Source organism: Physeter macrocephalus, chromosome 2 (genome assembly GCF_002837175.3).
Source record: "Physeter macrocephalus isolate SW-GA chromosome 2, ASM283717v5, whole genome shotgun sequence".
NCBI lineage: Eukaryota > Metazoa > Chordata > Mammalia > Artiodactyla > Physeteridae > Physeter > Physeter macrocephalus.
In genome coordinates, this window is record NC_041215.1 from 3,635,269 (window position 1) to 3,652,722 (window position 17,454).

A 17,454-nucleotide genomic window follows, 5' to 3' on the forward strand; every position below is an offset into this window, starting at 1 on the left:
TCCAGAGCCTGTGCTCCATAACGGGAGAGGCCACAACAGTGAGAGGCCCACGTACAACAACAACAACAACAACAAAAAGAATATGGACAAATAGGAACCCTCATACACCGACAGTAGGAAAGTAAAATGATGCAGGCACTTTGGAAAACAGTCTAAATGTTAACAGTTTAAAATGTTAAACATGGCATTACAATATGATCCATACAATTCCCCTCCTAGATACATATCCAAGACAATTAACAACATATCCATTCCACAAAAGATCCCAAATAGCCAAAATAATCTTGAGAAAGAACAAAGCTGGAGGCATTATACTTCCTGATTTCAAACTATATTACAAAAGCTATAGTAATCAAAACAGTTTGGTATCAGCATAAAAACAGACATACAAATCAGTGGAACAGAACAGAGAGCCCAGAAATAAACCCATGAATATTATGGCCAATTAATCTACAACAAAGGAGGCAAGAATATACAATGGGGAAAGGACGGAGTCTTCAATAAATGGTGTTGGGAGAACTAGATAGCTACATGCAAAAGAATGAAACTGAACCCACTATCTTACACCATACACAAAAATCAACTCAAAATAGATTAAAGACTTGAATGTTAGACCAGAAACCATAAACCTCGTAGGAGAAAACACAGGTGGACATTGGTCTTGACACTGGTCTTAGCAATATATTTTTTTGATCTGACTCCAAAGGTAATGGCAACAAAAGCAAAAATAAACAAATGGGACTACATCAAACTAAAAAGCATCTGCACAGCAAAGGAAACCATCAACAAAATAAAAAGGCAATCTACTGAATGGGAGAAGATATTTGCAAACCATATATCCAATAAGGGGTTAATATTCAAAATATATAAAGAATTCATACAGCTCAATGACAAAAAAACAAACAACCTGATTAAAAAACGGGCAGAGGATCTGAATAAACACTTTTCCAAAGAAGACATATGGATGGGCAACAAGCACATGAAAAGATGTGCAACATCACTAATCATCAGGGAAATGCAGATCAAAACCACAATGAGATCACTTCCCACCTGTCACAATGGCTATTATCAAAAGGACAAGAAACAACAAAGTTGGTGAGGATGTGAAGAAAAGGGAACCCTTATTCATGCACTGTTGGTGGGAATGTAAACTGATGCAGTCACTGTGGAAAACAGTATGGAGGTTCCTCAAAAAATTAAAAATAGAACTACCATATGATCCAGAAATTCCACTTCTGGGTATTTATTCAAAGGAAATGAAACACTAATTCGTAAAGATATATGCTACATTCACTGTAGCATTATTTACAATTGCCAAGATATGGAAACAACCCGAGTGTCCATCAATGGATGAATGGATAAAAAAAGATGTGACATATGGAATATCAAGGGACCCCAAATAACCAAAGCAATCTTAAAAAGAACAGTTTCTAAGAAACTGTTCAAAGAAAGTTGGAAGTCTCACATTTCTTGATTTCAAAACTTACTACAAAGCTACAATAATCAAAACAGTGAGGTACTAGCATAAAAACATATAGGCCAATGGAAGGAGATCCCAGAAATAAACCCTTGCATATGTAGTCAAATGATTTTCAACAAAGGTGTCAAGACCATTAATGGGAAAAGGACAGTCTTTTCAACAAATTTTGTTGGGAAAACTGAATTACCCATATGCAAGAGAATGAAGATGGTCCCTTACCCTACACAATATACAAAAATTTACTAAAAATGGATCAAAGACATAAATGTAAGAGGTAAAACTACAAAACTCTCAGAAGAAAAAAATGGGGGAAAAGCTTCATGACATTGAATTTAGCCATGATTTCCGGGTAATGACACCAAAAGCACAGGCAACAACAACAACAAAATAAATAAACTGGACTTCATCAAATTTGGTAACTTTTGGACATCAAAGGACACTATCAACAGAGTGAAAAAGCAACCCACAGAATGGGAGAAACTACTTGCAGATCATATATCTGATAAGGGACTAATATCAAGAATATATAAAGAACTCTTACAACTCAATAACAAAAAAATTGGGCACAATACTTGAACAGACATTTACAGATATACCAATAGGCAATAAATACATGAAAAGATGCTCAGCATTACTAATTAGGGAAATGCAAGTCAAAACCACAGTTAGATATCACTTTACACCCATTAGGCTGGTTATTATTAAAAAAAAAAAAAAAAAACAGAAAATAACAAGCGTTGGCAAGGATGTACAGAAATGGGAACCCTGTGTATGTAAAATGGTGTGGCCACTGTGGAAGCGAGTATGGCAGTTCCTCAAAAATTAAAACTAGAATTAAAAAAATTAAAAATGGAATTGCCTTATGAACTGGCATTCCACTTCTGGGTATATACCCAAAAGAACTAAAAGCAGAGTATCAAACAGATGTTTGTATACCAATGTTCAGAGCAGCATTACTCACAATAGCTAGAAGATGGAAACAACCCAAGTATACATCAAGAGATGAATGGAAAAATAAAATATGGCATATCCATACAATGGAATATTATTCAGTCATAAAAAGGAATGAAGCGCTGATACATATGAATGAACCTTGAAAACATTACGCTAAGTGAAAAAAGTCAGACACAAAAGGCCACATATTATGTGATTCCATTTGTATGAAATGCCCAGAATAGGCAAATCCATAGAGACAGAAAGGAGATTAGTGGTTGCTAGTACCTGGAGGAAGGCTCCCAGGGCAAGAGACCGTGGGCTCTGAAAATATGACCCAAGTGCTTTTCAGCTCAGAAAACTGCTGACACTATGTGCCAAGCCCTGTCCCAGGCCCTTTATTCACAGTCTCTCATTTAATCCTCACACAGTTCTATAAGATGAAGACATTAATAATCTCCATTTTCTAGATCAAGGGTCACCAAAGTTTTTCTGTAAGGAACCAGATAGTAAATATTTTTGCCTTTGTACTCATGAGCTCTTTGTTTCCCTGGAGACCTCAGCCCATAAACATGTTCAGAGGGTGCCCGACAGGGGACAGCCTGCAGTCCTGCTGGCTTTCCACTCTGGCTGGAGGCCAAAGGAAACTGGAAACCTGTGTTTACCTCGATCCCCTATCAGTTTAGAATAAGCAGCTGTCATGGTGTAGCATAAGGGTCATGGTCTTGCTACATGATCCTGGCAGGCCACATCACCCCTCCTATCATTCATCCATTCATTCATTCGCTCATTTATTAGGCACCTACCCTGTTCCTGCACTATTTTAGCCTTGGGAATTTAGCACTGCACCTGCACAGCTCAGATCAAGAAGTACTCTCTTCCCTCTCAGGCCAGTGTCCTCTCAGAGTTGCCCTGGGACTGGTTACTATAAAAAACTTCTTTGGAGCTGTTGCAAATGAAGAGTCAGCTCAATACTCCTTAGGACTGAGAGAGCCAGAATTTAAAATCTCTTCTCTACCTGATCGACCCTTCAGGACTAAACCCTGACCCCACAGATCCATGCCAAGCTGACTTCCACCCTTCTAAATAACACACACGGAAAACACCACCTGTGCACTGCTTCCCCATATAGTCTCACTCCACACCCTCAACCTCCTCAGGATGTAAGCAGTTGCCCGGTCAGTTAACCCAGGTCAGTCTCAGTTTCCCCACCCATAACATTTAACAGGAATCGAGAGTTTATTCTGTGCCAGGCCCCTTTGCATGGATTATCTTACATGCACCATTTGAAGTGGGTATCCTAAAAAATGCCTCTACCTCATGGGGTTTTGGGGAGGATTAAACAGGATAATGGATGCCTGACACTTAGAACATTACCTGGCACACAGTAAGTAAATGCTTGATAAATGTTACCAATTATTATCAGCATTTGGTGATACTTTATTCCCATTTTACATATGAGGAAACTGAGGTTCAAAGAGATTAAGGTCACAGAAATAGTAAGTATCAGAGCCAGGACCTGAACTGGGATGTATTTGGGTGCCAAGTCAGCTCTGTTTGTCCCCCCGATGGAAGAGACCTAGTGACCCCATCCTCCCTTCCTTGTGCCTCAAGAAGGAAGCCACAAGCTCGAGACACAGCCCCCAGGTGGTGGAAGAAAAGGTCCCTCTGTCTCCATGCTCCAGCCCTCACTGGGCCCCACTGGTCAGCTCACACACACCAAGTGAGCTCGCACACCCAGATATAAGGGAGCCAGGATGTCACAGCCCAGATAAGAGAGGGCCTGGACCAACCACAGGGTTTTAGACATTAAAGTGTACAGCCCACAGGCAGCAGAGCCAAGTAGCAGGATGGGTCAGCACTGCCACAGCCCGACCGTCCGCAGGGGACAACTGAGGCATGCCCAAGCCATATCCTGGAGACCAGACGGTGCTCGGGACCTGGGTCCCGTTCTTTCCCTGGCCCTTCCTGAGGCCAGCAGGAGTACTGGGTACACTGAAGGGGCTCAATAAACAAATGTTGGCAACAGTCCTGGAAGTAAAATTAAATAAAATTAAACCTCTTCTATAGGTCTGGACATAGTCCCAGATCTGCCCCTGTCTTTCTGTGACAGTGCCATCAGAACCACTTTCCTGCTTTGAGCCTCAGTTTTCCTACCTGGAAAATGAAGCTTTCAACATCTGTAAGGTCATTTTCAACATTGACATTTGAGGGTCTAAGGTGAAGGACATCCTTTATCACTGAATAAGCAGTTAATATTTATAAAAGTCCATTCATATCATCCATTATCAGAGCCTGGACCTGGTATGTGAAGAGTAAGTGTTCACTGAATGAATTTATGAAGAATGAAATATGAATGAAACATTTCAGTGGCTTTGAGATGCCCAGAAATCAGGGCAAAACAGCCAACACAGACTAACACAGCTGATTCTGCAAAGAAAGCTGGACAAAAGCAAGCCAGTCCCTCCCTCTTCTGCCACCCAAGAGAACAGAGATGATGGCTGCCATTACTGAGTGCCTAATGCATACCTTAGAGTGCTAAGCATTCTACAGGCATTCCTTTACTTACTCCTGTGAGCAGTTATACTTATGTCTATTTTACAGATGGGGAAACTGAGGTTTGATGGGGAAAGGGATTCCCCAAAGGCACTCAGTTCCTAGGTGAGAGAACGAGGGTATAAACCCAGGTCTGTCTGACTCTAAGATGCAAAGATTGCTGAAATGTGCAGCCACAGGCAAGCTCCTTTCCCTCTCCAGGCTTGTTTCTTCTTGGGGTAGGAGGGGTAGGTGCTGCAATCACCCCTTCCTTCCCAGGTCTCCCTACCCTGAGAGGCAATGTCTCCTGGGCACAGGGACACCCCATCAGCACAGAAAACAGAGGCTTCTGGTCACTCAACAGAGACCTGTAGAAAGAAGACCCCCCCCAAAACACGTAACAGTGAACACAAAAATGTCTCCAGCTTCTCAGCAGCCAGTCCCTGTAGGTGGAGTCCCAGAACCTCCACACCTCTGAGCTCCAGGCCAAACAATGCGGCCATTGAGCGGGGCAGCCCTCACCCACAAGGCCTCCCAGGAACGCCGGGCCTTGCTCCTCCGCCTCCAGCTCCACCCACCACGTCACAGAGAGTCCGAGGAAGGAATCTGGGCTCCCCTCGAGACTGTGGGAACTGAGTGCCCCCAGCAGGAAGGAAGGGCACAAGGGATAGCCTTGGGGTTCCTAAGGGGAGGGGATGGGGTCCTGCCAAGGCAACAGGGAGCCTCTAAGCCTGTCTGGCACATTCTATGGCAGCTCTGCCACAACCCCTGCAGGGAGGATTACTAGATAAGGAGACTGAGATGGCTCCACATCCAAGTGTGCAGGCCCAAGTCCCAAGGCATCTCTGGGATGGAACTGAGGTGACTGCAATTCGGGGTGCCTAAGCCCTTCTGATACAGTCTGGCCCAAAGATCAGGAGCACTGGCTTCAGGGTCAAAGTCCTCTGAGCTTGAGTCCAAATGCTGCCACTGTGTGTCTTTAGGCAACATGCTTCACCTCTCTGAGCCTCTATTTGCTCATCTGTAAAATGGGGACAACACATTCCAACCGTGATGGTGTCCTGAGGGGAGTAAATGAGATAGCACATGTGAAAACAACAAGCACAGTGCCTAGCACCTCGCCAGAGGGTGACAGACGACAGTCACTGTCATCACTATGATGATTATCACCATCACCACTCTCCTCATCACACCAGGAAATCAGGGCTGGAACCAGACTCCAGGCAGATGCAAACTGGATTTCCAGCCCCTAGGGGAGACACAAGCAGTTCTCTGTCTGCACAGACATTTTTCATCTTTTTGACCATCTGTCTGTCCGGCCACCATTACCTAAAGCCAGGGGTGGCAGGGCTTGTGCCGCCATAGAGAGAAATGGTCCAGGGCCACGCCCCTCATTAGATGGACTCACAAATCCACAAGATTAGGAGTGATCAGGGTCACAGGAAATACAGACACACAGCTGGAAGGCCTGCCTGACTGGTAGGAAACAGAATTTTCAACTAAAATTGTTAAAGGTTTGTGGCATGTGAGATGGTCCTCAAGGGACACGTAGGATTTGAAACCAAGGGGAGAGGGGTGGCGATGTGGAGAGGTGGGCGTGGCAGGCAGAGCCAGCGCTGAGCTGCTCACAGAGCAGGGAAGATGGTGCAGGGTGGGTGTTCATGTCCTATTACACCCCAAGGGCAACCCCCAGTCTTCCTTGACTTATTACCCGAGAGACAAAGTCTCCAAAGAACCAAAACACCTGAGTAAATAAGGTGAGCCCCGGGTTTTGACTCTGGAGTCAGATACACCGGGGTTCCAATTCCAGCCCTGACATTGACTAACCTTGGGCAAGGAAAGACCTCGGAACAAGCGCAGAGATGTGAGCCTCGGTTTGCTCATGTATAAGGTGTGGGGAACTACAGGATCTGCCACCTGGGTGATGAACAGTGGGGTGACTTGCGGAAAGCCCATGGCTCAGGACCCGGCATTCGGCAAGTGTGCTCCAACCGTCAGTAACACCAGAGGCTGTATCCACGTGGGAAACTGAAATGACCAGCCCACACTCAGAGACAAGCCCCCAGCGCCAGTGGCTGCCCATGAAAGGTTGAAGGAACAATCTGAGAGCAGCAGAGAGCAGGGCAAAAACACTGGGCACCTTGGGCAAGTCTAAGCATCTATTTGCCCATACAGTCTACAGTCTTATTATGTCCATCTTCTGCCTCCCCACCCCCGCTGCCCTACAGAATGCAAATTCCCAGAGGGCAGGGCTTTGTGTCTGTGCCTTCAGCAACTAAAACAGTGCCTGGCACATAGTTGGTGCTCTGGAAACATTTGTTGGTGAACGAATGAATGCATGAGTGAGTCAGTGAGTGAGTGCATGAATGAATGAATGAACAATGGCTGCCCCACGTGCTCCGGGGAGGAGGGTCCAGTCGCATGAGATCACGGATGTGGAACACCAGACACAGCGGAGGCGTGATCACAATGGGGATGCAGAGACTGCCACAGTGGCAAGTACTGAAGGCTCCATCAGTGATGACACAAGACCGAGGGCTCCGGAGACACAGACCAGTAGGGACACAGCCAGGAAGGAAGAAGGGCCCTCACTCTCCAAGGAAGACAGAAGACAGTCCCTCAGCCCCCGGCTCATCCCTCTGTTTCCCCACTTCCCCCGCCCAGGACTGGGATTATCTGTTCCCATCAGGGCCAGACAGGGTATAAATGCAGTGAAGCGGCCAGGGTCGGGGTGAGGGCAGATGGGAGAGCAGGTGGCCGTCTCTGGGGTAGCAGCCCTCAGCCCAGCTCATAGATGCCGCAAGGGAACATGGGCCCCTGTGGTGAGAGCTGCTTCAGGCCAAGCCAAACACTTGGATTCCTATATGAAAAACACCAACTTACAAAGGGTCACACTAACTATTGCAAAACACTAGAAAAAGTCTGCCTTAGGTACAGCCTGTGGACCGGGTTTACACGTTTATCTGCCAATCTAGACTTTGAACAACACACATGACCTTGTCAGCTGGGTGCCTGGCACGAGGCTCCTACTGTCTTGCCAGCTGGGACGAGCTGGGTTTCTAATCCTGGGCCAATAGCTGTGAGATCAGTATCATCACGCTTCATGTCCAGATGGGGAAAACTGAGGCTCAGAGATGTGTCTGGGGTCACACAGCAGCACAGAGGCAGCAAGATTCCAACCCAGGTCTAGCTGACTCCAAAGCCACTGCTTGATGGACCGAAGGAACGAGGGTGTGAGTGAAGCTGGGGCAGGGGGTGGGGGGCGGTGAGTGGGGATGTGAGGAGCACACAGGAGTGCCACAGAGGGGATGACAGCTGGCTGATGGGGTCAGGTGGAGAACTAAACGCCTGGGAACATGGCAGGCAAATCCCCGGACCACAGAGTCACCCTCGCTCCTGTGAACGTGACACAGAGACCCCGGCCCGGCCGTTCCAACAGCAGGATTCCAGGCAAAACCCCACATCACCCCGGCCTGTCCATCCACAGCTACACCATTCTACTGCCATTCTACCTGCTAGTAGCTGACAGTCCACCGCACCCAAGGTAGAAGCTGGATGGATCCTCGAGCCACAGGCCCCTCCCCACCAGACACTGCCAAAAAATGGTCTGCAGGACAACGGGCTCCTCAAGTGGAGGAGTGGGGCACAGACTGTGTGGGCTGGCACCTGGGGGGCGTGGGGTGCACTGCAGAGGTGGGAGCAAGGCTGATCTGAGTTGGAACCTGGATGTGAGCCCTGAGACAGTCACTCTCTGTCTCTGACCCTCAGTCTTCACATCCATAAAATGGGAGTGACAACATCTCAATCCCATAGAATTGTGAGGATTCGGCAAGATAATCATGAAAGGGCCCAGCACAGAGAAAGTTCCCAGCAAAGGCCAGCTACTGGGTTCTTTTGCTGACTCTTCCCTCTCATCTTCACCCCCTGCCTCCTGATTTACCCTCTGGGCCAAGAAGTCACAAGCTTCTGCACCTGCTTCCCCTCCCTGAGCCTCAAGGCACTCTATCTGTACAACAGAAGTGGTAAGAAGTAACAATACACTTACCCCAGAGGACTGAGAGGGCTGCACAGAATTTCAAGTGCTTCACAAAGTGCTATTATGGATATGCGTGTGTGTCCCCAGAGTGGACGCCCCTACAGGCCTAATCCAGAAGGACAGCAGGAGTCAGTGAATGCCAGGGAAGCCCAGGGGCACCAGGACCCCAGAGCCCATGGGAAGAGGTCCTGGCCCACAATACTGCAGAGAAGGGCCACCACAGGCCACACAGCTGACCACGAACCCGGAGTTCAGGATTTCAGAGATACCTGGGCTACGACAAACTGAGCCGACTCGGGCCAAAAGGCCTCCTTGAGATCATCCCTTCTTGGGCCTGGCATTACGGGCCAGGAAGCAGAGGTGCAGGGAAGGGACAGTGCTTCCTAGGGTTACAGAGGGTTGGTCCCAGATCTGGGAAGATCTCAGGTCCCCTGACTCCATCCAGCCCAGCGTTCCTCCTAACGAGGAGTGACTTTTTAAATGCAAACAGCGCGGTTAGTGACTTTCTAATGTCACATTCTTTTTACAGTTCTGGTATTTTTTAAGGCCAGATATGCAATCTCTGTCAGTGACCAACAGCTAGCCTCTGAGCCCAAGGCGACAAGCCACAGAAACCCTGGCCGGTGACATGTAGTCATATGAACATGTGTGGACAGCGGACCCCTCCCACCCACGCCCTGCTCTGTGACCCTGGGCCCTGCACTTCCTCTTTGTAGAATGTTCACTTTCTGACAAGAAGTCACACTCTGAAAAGCCTACAGTCACTCCTTCAGTTCCTCTCTCTCTCTCTCTCTCTCTCTCTCTCTCTCTCTCTCTCTCTCTCTCTCTCTCTCACACACACACACACACAAACACAAACTTGGTATATACGTACAGGAAATTCACAGCCCCTTACAAACCTATTTTTGCATTCCCTAGGCCAGGAGTCCTGGCTTAAATGCCACCAGGTCTGAGGAGCTAACTTATGGGGCAAAGCAGCTCTGCCTGTATGAAAAAAATGTCATCTTGCACACTTTTCTAAGAGCACAGTCCTCTTGGTTATCTGCACTTTCCTCAGTTTCGATAGAGACATGGGAATGAGAAATATATCCTCTCAATTCTACTTTAAGAAAAACAGTGGCAGATATAGAGAACAGACTTGTGGCTGCCAAGGGGGAAGGAAGAATTGGGAGTTTGGGATTAGCAGATGCAAACTAGTACGTATAGGATGGATAAACAACAAGGTCCTACTGTATAGCACAGGGAACTATATTCAATATCCTGTGATAAACCAGAACGGAAAGGAGTATGAAAAAGGACGTAAATCACTTTGTTGTACAGCAGAAATCAACACAACATTGTAAATCAACTATACTACAAAAAAATTTTTTTATAAAGAATGAAAAACAGTGGCACACGCCAATGACATACAGCCCTTAGGCTGAGTACTGGGGACAGCAGGGAGTAGTGAGGTCTGAGGCTAATTAGAGAGCAAATCTCCACCTAAGGGGCTGTTGCTGCTCAGCCCCAGGCAACTGCTGCCACATCTCCAGGTTGTTCAAGAAAAGTCCAAAGGCCAGAACTTTATGTGCATCTTCTGACAAAATGCTAGCAGCAAATTTCTAAAAGCATCTCGCGTGCCAAACAAAATGTGTCTGTAGGCCCATTCTAGCAGACACCCTCCTCCTCCCAACAACAAAAGGCCGTGAGTGGCAGAGACACGTAGTTCTCAACCGAGGGCAGTTTTGTCCCCCAGGGGACAACTGGCAACATCTGGAGACGTTTATGGTTGTCACACTGAATGGGAAGATAGGGGTTCTGCTGGCATCCAGTGGGTAGAGGCAGGGACATTGCTAAACATCCTACAACGTACAGGACAGCTCCCCGCCACATAGAAAATGATCCAAACCCTGATGCAGACCAAACAGAGTCCAAAAGGCTTGGAAGCTACTCTGGGGACCACCATGGGAGTGGGGGGCTGAGGGTGACAGGAGGCCTGCCCAGCTTAGGGCAGCTGCTATTTTCTCTGTGGCCACAAGACTTCCGTGAAGATTTCAACAGAGGAGGATTCCACAGCTAAGAATGCTGGGAAAGCCCAAGTGTAGACAATGAGAGTTGAGACATGAGCTGGGGGAGCAAGACCACTGGCCTTCGGGTCAGGAGAGGTGGGGCCAAACCCAGCCTCTGGCCCCTGAGTGTTCCTGGACAAGCTGCTGAGCCTGCCCGTCTCAGTCCTAAGAGGACCGTCCCCAACCTCTGGCCTTCCAGGCTTGGCCAGACCCCAGCACCCCTGGCCTGGGCACATCCCCAGGCGGAGGTCCTGAGATTGGGGCACTGCATGGCACCGGGGGAGAGGAGTTCCTCCACCGTGCTTGTCCTTCCTGCCAAGCCCCATCACTGCCAAGCGCTAAAGAGACCCATGGTGACAACCTTCCTCCTAACAGGGAGCACAGGGCCTGGGCTGAGAGCTTTGGCAGGCAAAGGGATTGGGCCAGAATGGAACAGAAGTGGTTTATTTTCTTTTATTTCTATTTATGGCAAGTGGGTCCTAATTTTCCATTTCTGGTAATGAGACGGAAGTTTCTTTTTCAAATAATGTAGTTAATTTCTAAAAAGTGAGTCACCTTAAAAAAATATTAACTATTCCAGAGGTAGGAGAATGAAGCAGGTTTGGGAGAGGCAGCCCTACGGAGAGTGTTACATAAATATTACAGCTCTTTGGCTTCGAGAATGACAAGTTCATACCTGGGGGGAAAATCCAGGGAGGCCCTCTCCAACTGTGGAGGCCTTCCATGCAAGGCAAAGGAGTCAATGCTTTGTTTGGTAGTCAGCAAGGAGATTCCTGGGCAGATAAACTTGTGCAAAACTTTCTGCCCAGATACAACTTGGGGGCAGAGGGGCTTCTGAGCTTCTCCTGTGCCAGGGCTCCAGGGGTAGTGGCCAGGCCTGGCTGTGTGCACGTGAAAGGGCTTTCCTCACCCTGTGCTGATTTCTTCATCCACCATGACATCACCTTTCTTACTGTCCGGGGGTGACATGGATCACAGCAAAGCCTCGGGTAGGTTCATCGGGTGAAAGGCAGAAAAGCCAGAAGAGAAGAGGCTGCCACAAACCAGGGGGTGAGGGTGTAGTGGGAATGGAATGAAAGGACTGTGAGAGGAGGGGAGAGAGAAGCAATGGCATTAACTAAGCACCCACTTTGTGCCAGACACTGCTGCCCATGCCCGACCTCACTTAATCCTTACAATGGGATAGGTTTTGCTACCGTCATCCCCATTTTAGGGATAAAGAGCTAGAGACTCAGAGGTTAGCTAAGATCTCAACTGGTGCTACGAGCCAGGACTTGTCCCAGTTCCTCCACTGCAGGGTAGGGAAGACAATGCATGAGACAGACATGGAGAAGAATCAAAGGGACTCAAAAACTAATCAGATTAATGGCCGAGGAAGAGGGCAGACGCTGGACTGCTTGAAACCTCCTAGAGGTTTCCCGACACCTACAATAAGACCACAACCCCTACCTCCCTGACCCCATCTCCTACCACCCCCAAACCCATCCCAGGCACACTGGCCCCTCACTGCCTTTGAATGCAGTAAGCATGCTCTCACCTCTGAGCCCTTGCACTTGCTGTCCCCTTGATCCTCCCTTGACTGGGTCCTTCTCAAACGTCACCTCCTCAGAGAGGCCTCCTGCTGACCATGCACAGAAGGTGGCTTGCCCTGTCCCTAGCCACACCTCTAATTTCATAGCCATCATGGTCCTTATCGTTGCCTGAATTATGTGTTTCTGTGCTTATTGGCCGTCTTCCCCACCAGACTGTAAGCTCCATTAGCATGAGGACTGTAACTCTGGTTCACTACTGAATCCCCAGTCCCTACAACAGGGCCTAGCACACAGCAGACCATGACAATCTGGTCTCCTTTCATATGGTTCTCTGCCTCCCTTCCTTTCTCTCCCTTCCCTTCCAGACAACAACTTTTGTCTGGTCCTTTAGAGGCTTCACTGGCTCCTGCCTCAGGGCCTTTGCACTTCCTATTCCCTTTACCTAGAACTTTCCACCTGTGAATTTTCTGCAGGTCTGCCCTGCATCCTTCCTTTGGGGCCTCAGCTAAAAGGTCACCTCACGAGAAAGGCCTTCCCTATCCATCCTACTTAAAGCACCTGTTCCTGACCCTTCCCTGGGAACCTCTATCCCATTTCCCAGTTTATTTTTCTTTTACACACTTATCACTTATTGAAGTCCTCTCATTTACTTCTTCATTTGCTTCCATATCGTCTGCTTCTACCACAAGACTCTGAGCCCAGTGAGGCCCGGGACCTGGCTGATCTGTATCCTCAGGGCTGGAACTGGGCTGGGCACAAAGAAGGAATTCAACAGACACTTGTTTACATGAATAAATGGAGAACCCTGTGGTCTGACAGGGCTGCAGGCTTAATTCCCCCACGATGACCTAAGCTTCTAGAGATAGGAGCCAGAAGTCCTGGGGTAAATAGGTAACAGATCAAGACATAGGGTTTGCTGTCCTGTCAAAAAGGCTGAGGGCAACGAGGGGTCAGGAACCAATCAGAAGGAGCTTTCAAAATCCTCACAGCCTGCAAAGCAGGACTCCACAGCCACCTTCACTTCTCAGCCATATTCAGCAGAAAGGAAGAGCTTCAGAGACAGGAAGATTCCTCCTCTCCTCCCTGCAAGCTACCAATAGCTGGAGAATTGCTTCGGTCAGAAGCAAGCGCATCGGGCTTCCCTGGTGGTGCAGTGGTTGAGAGTCTGCCTGCCGATGCAGGGGACACGGGTTCGTGCCCCGGTCCAGGAAGATCCCACGTGCCACGGAGCGGCTGGGCCCGTGAGCCATGGCCGCTGAGCCTGCGCGTCTGGAGCCTGTGCTCTGCAACGGGAGGGGCCGCAACAGTAAGAGGCCCGCGTTATATTTTGGAGATTAATCCTTTGTCCGTTGATTCGTTTGCAAATATTTTCTCCCATTCTGAGGGTTGTCTTTTCGTCTTGTTTATGGTTTCCTTTGCTGTGCAAAAGGTTTTAAGTTTCATTAGTTCCCATCTGTTTATTTTTGTTTTTATTTCTATTTCTCTAGGAGGTGGGTCAAAAAGGATCTTGCTGTGATTTATGTCATAGAGTGTTCTGCCTATGTTTTAGCTGCATAGCACAGGGAGGTCAGCTTTGTGCTTTGTGACCACCTAGAGGGGTGGGATAGGGAGGGTGGGAGGGAGGCGCAAGAGGGAGGGGATATGGGGATATATGTATACATATAGCTGATTCACTTTCTTATACAGCAGAAACTAACACAACACTGTAAAGCAATTATACTCCAATAAAGATATTTAAAAAAAAAAAAAAAAAGCAAGGGCAACGTCAGCCCCAGGGTATGGTCTGTGGGCTGAAGATGCCCCACTGCCTTCAGTCTCCCCAGGGCAGGGCTGGCCTCAAAAGGGGAGGGGGGTCCGCCTGGACCTCCACTCCTTCCCCTGCTCTGGACCAGCCCTGAGGGAGCAAAGGCAGGGTCCTGTCTACCGGAGGAGGGAGACACCAAGACATAGAGGCACTAAAATGTGACTGGTAGGAGAAGAGAAAACTAAGGAGCAGAGACAAGAGGAAGAGGAGGTAAGTTCCACCTAGAGGTACCGGGGAAGAATTTAAAAGGTCTCATGGAAGAAGCGATGCTCCTGCTGACTCTGCAGATGACAATGCGGAGGGCCTGCCTGCAAGAAGGCACTAGATGAACAAAGGCCTGGAGGTACCACCCGCAAGTAGCTTAGAACAGATGGAGAAGAGAGGCCTGGGAAGATACTGACAGATGAACTATAACTAGCCTGTGTACCAGGTAACGGGTTTGGAATGTATTCTGGAGAGCTGTGGAAGGGCTTTTCATAGGGCAGTGCGACATGAGTAGGGCCTCTCATCCACAGTCTCTGACATCTGTATATCTGGGCTTATGACTAATTCACTGTGTGACTTTGGGTAAATTCCAGACCCTCTCTGGTTTGCAGTTGTCTCATCTTTCAAATGAGATGCTGGCTGCATGACATCCAGCTGTAGCATTCTGCGGTTTAGTCAACACTCCTCTGGTGTGGCTCCAGAGGTGTGCCAGAGCCAGCTTTCACTGGCTTGTGAGGACTGATTGTTAAATTTTCAGGAATTTTTGTAAGCTGGTAACATAACCATTGTTTAAAATTGTTATGTAACCTTATTATTTTAAAAATTGAATTAAAAACAACAAAGATGATAACACTCAAAACTCATCGCTTCCCTAATTATTTTAGCACATTCTAGTGTTATCTCTACTCTTAAAGTTATCTACATCTATCTGTATGGCAGGAATAACTTCATCATGGAGTGCTACTGTATCTCTTCCCAACTCTGTGTTAGTGACATTTTGTTTTAGCTTGAAATTGACCATGGTGGGAATACACCACAGAAACTGGCAGATGCTATAAACCAGGGCTGTTGTTCCCAGAGAGTTTATTGTTAAACATTTACCATCATGTTACTCTGTCTCTGTCTCACTCCCATAAGACGGTAGGAAAAGAGACCTAACCCTTGAAAGACTTTCCCAGAGGCCAAAATCTGGCTCAGGGCTAGGGGTGGGGGCGGGGGGATGGGATTGTTAGGGGGAGGGGCAGTTATAAACCAAAGGAAATTCATGAGTTCAGCCCAGGGTTTCCCACGTTCGCTTATTTGGGGGGCCTGGTGTACATCCAGAGCTGCATTGTCTACACTGTCTAATTCAGGAGCCACTAAACACATGTGTCTATTGAGCACTTGAAATGTGGCTACTGTAGAACAACATGTATCATTTTATTCACTTTTAATTAATTTAAGTTTAAAAACTGGTACTCGATTCTATTATTGGGATACATTTAAGAACGTTGGAACAACCTAGGGATGTGAATCTACTTTTTCACCTGTAAATTTTATGACATCTAAATACAGATCAAGCATTTCTAATGAAAATTTAGCTCCTGAATTGAGATATGCTATAAGTGTGCAACACATACTGGATTTGAAGGCTTAGAAGAAAAAAAAGGTAAAATATCTTATTAATAATTTTTACATTGATGACATGTCAGAATGACAATGTTTTATATACTAGGTTACATAAATTATATTATTTAAATTAATTTCATCAGTTTCTTTTTGCTTTAATGTGGCAATTAGAAAATTTTTAGGGAACTCCCTGGCAGTCCAGTGGTTAGGACTCCACATTTTCACTGCCAAGGGCCTGGGTTCAATCCCTGGTCGGGGAACTAAGATTCTGCAAACCCAACAGTGTGGCCAAAAAAAAAAAAAAAAAAAAAAAAAAAAAATTTCTTTTTTAAATTACATATATGGCTCTCATTATATTTCTATTGGATAGTGCTGGTTTAGCACTGTTTGGGGTTGTTTTTTTCCCCAGATGCACCATTTGATATTCAAAAGCAGAAGTGGTCATAAGAAACCACTAGAAGGATTTTGTGAAGATTACAAATTCTAGAAGGAAATGAGCTAATCTTATCAGATTGCAGGTAGGGTGGTTTGGTGAGTGACCTCCACCCCATCTGGGGAAAATCCATCCCTGGCTGCCATGGCTGGGGAAGAGGCCCAGGACACTTGGGCAACAGTTAATTTCTCATCCCAAAGCCCAGCCCCTGAGAGTGGACCCCAGGCCAGGGCCGATTTTGTCAAAGACACCCACGCAGAAAAACTGGCTCCTGGAGCCGCACAGGAGGCCTGGCCTGGCCACAAGATGGGGCCAAGAATCATCACACAGAAGGAAAGAACCAAATAGTTGGCGCACCTTCAACCTTATATCTCAGAACGAGACTCCTCCCTTCCACACTTCTGTACATGCTGTCCCTCAGACTGCCTCTCCTTCTCTCATCCCTTGGAGAACTATGCATCCTTCGAGATCCCGTTCAAGTGTTCCTTTCTTTGAACCCTTTCCTGACCAAATGATGTTCCCATCACACATCCTTGGTCTTCTGGCCTAGTCTATTCTTACCACTTCCTGGTCAGTCTCGGTGCTTTCACTCTTGCCCCCTCAAACCTGATTTCTTTCTAAAACGCAAAATTTGTGTCTCTCCCTGTGAGATTGCCAGTGGGTCCCTATTATCTAAAGCAATAGTTCTCAAACTTCAACAAGCATCAGAGTCACCTAGAAGGCTCCTTAAAACAGATGGCTACACAACATTGTAAATCAACTATACTCCAACAAAACTTTAAAAAAAACAAAACAACGACAACAACAAAAAACACAGATGGCTGGGCCCTATTCTAGAGATTCTGATTCAGCAGGTCTGGGCTGGGACCTAATATTTTGCATTTCGAACAAGGTTCCAAGTGCTACTGCTGATACTACTGGTCTGAGAGGCTGTATTTTGAGAACCACTGATCTATTAAAAGATCAAGTGCAGGGCTTCCCTGGTGGCGCAGAGGTTGAGAGTCTGCCTGCCGATGCAGGGGACACGGGTTCGTGCCCTGGTCTGGGAAGATCCCACATG

At 47.2% G+C, this 17,454-nt stretch overlaps 1 protein-coding gene across 6 annotated transcripts in view; it reads right to left on the reverse strand.

The window, feature by feature from the left end:
* The window catches only part of STK10 (serine/threonine kinase 10), a 131,593-nt gene that overhangs the window by 77,627 nt on the left and 36,512 nt on the right, over nt 1-17,454 (reverse strand). Inside the window, exon 1 of one of the 6 annotated variants that reach the window (XM_028497408.2) lies at nt 12,570-12,579. The exons of the other annotated variants lie outside the window; for them this stretch is intronic. The gene's annotated coding sequence lies outside the window, so the exon portion shown is untranslated. Of the gene's footprint in view, nt 1-12,569; nt 12,580-17,454 lie in introns of those variants that run through there. 6 annotated transcript variants of the gene reach the window in all.